We start from the raw sequence: 1,758 nt of genomic DNA, 5'->3' as shown, positions 1-1,758 counted from the left end.
GCCTTTAAATATTTTAAGGACACTGTTAACCATTGATCTTGAATGGGTCTCAAAGCCATACAGGAAAGTAGGGGAATTATTTAGAGAAGAATTTTTTTATTCCATGAGTTCCACTCCTTTTAGTACAATGTATTGGTTATGTGTGTTGTGAGTATATTTGGGAAGTTATGACCTGAAGAGAGATCCGTGAAATCATGGTCATTGTCCAGATGCGGAGCCACTCCCTAGGCCGAAATGTTTCCAATGGCTTCCAAATCGTGTGATAGGAATCAAGGACTCAGAAAGTCCAGAATCAGATCCCGTGTGTTTTGTCAACTCAATTTGTGCCCTGTGGGTCCATCTCAGGGCTGGATTTTCTTATCTATGAAATTAGACCAGTGACCTTGACTCCGATTTACTTGGGTGTTTTTAGGCACGCATAAAGGAAACAACACTGAAATATAACTTAATCGTAAATATTGCTTTGTGATAGTCGTGTCTATAGAATAGTTATCATAAGCAATAATGGAATAGTTAATAAACATAACTATTTCACATTCTTTTTCTATGTGGTGGATTCGAGTTCTCAATGTTCTAACATCTGAAACTGAAGAAAAAGGAGGGCAGTTCTGGGTAGCGGTATAAATTCTTACCATTCGCCTAAGGAGTAAATACATTCTTTCCTACAGGAGTGAATTCAGTGAAGATTTCACCAGAATAAAATCAGGTAACATTAGGTGTATTTAATTGTTAAACGGTATTTCCCTAACCCAAGGCACCTGAAAGTCTAATCAGGAGACTTTGGAAATGGAAGGAAGGGAGAGGATTAAGAATGACAACTACTTCCCTGGAGAGTGAATTTTCTCTAAAGAATTGAGGTCTCGATTTCTTGAGCACTGAAATAAAGGGGGGGTCAAGAATTTTGTGTAGAAACAGGAGTCAAGAAATAACTCGACTCCGAGGACGGATAAGCCGAAGCTGCTGGACATAACAATCTCATTCCCTAAACTGAGCGCACGTTTGAACTCGCGTCGCACTACCGTCTTCCTATCAGATAAAGCCAAGGTGTATATTAAAAAGTGACTTAAGGGTGGCATCTTGAGGCTCAGTTTTACACTCCGCGTCAGTAGCAACTGGTCAGGAGCTGGTGAAGAAAGGTCTAGGAGGAGGCATCTGTCGGTTGGTCAGATCCCCTTGCAGGAAGATTGGCAGCGATCCCAAAGCGCCTTAGAGGATGCCTGGAGGGTCAGCAGCCCAGCTCCAGAGCGCAGCAAGATCTCGGGGCACCCCGACCCTCGCAACTCTTCAGTTTAGCCACACCCTCCAGGAAAGCTTGGAGGGAAGCTGTTCTGGGGTTAGGCTCGCTGTGGTCTGTAGCGCTCTTTAGGACCTCAGGGAAACCGGAGCATTTCTGGCTTTAGGACCCAGGAACTCCGAGGCAGCCTAGATTTGATGCCTAGGACCACAGCACCACCTACTTATAGAAGCATCCCGAGCCTGAGCCAGGCTGCATCTCCGTTGGAAAGTGCGCTCGCCCACATCCTTTCGGCCTCCCCAGGAAGGCTCTGTCTCCCACAGATTGGAAGGGGAGAAACCTTAGCTGTGAAGTGACGGTGGAGAGAATCCGGGAAGCGAGCGGACAATTGGATAGGGACGCAGAGGCGCGAGGGCGAGAGCGGGCGCTCCCCTCTCCCGGGGATCACACACTCCCGCGGGCACGCAGCATCCTGGTGGCTGCGGACGCGCCCGCCCCGCCGCGCTCCTGCCAGGCAACGCCCG

The sequence above is a fragment of the Tupaia chinensis genome, unplaced genomic scaffold, assembly GCF_000334495.1.
Source record: "Tupaia chinensis unplaced genomic scaffold, TupChi_1.0 Scaffold145257_1, whole genome shotgun sequence".
NCBI lineage: Eukaryota > Metazoa > Chordata > Mammalia > Scandentia > Tupaiidae > Tupaia > Tupaia belangeri.
Note: the sequence above shows the minus strand (reverse complement) of the source record.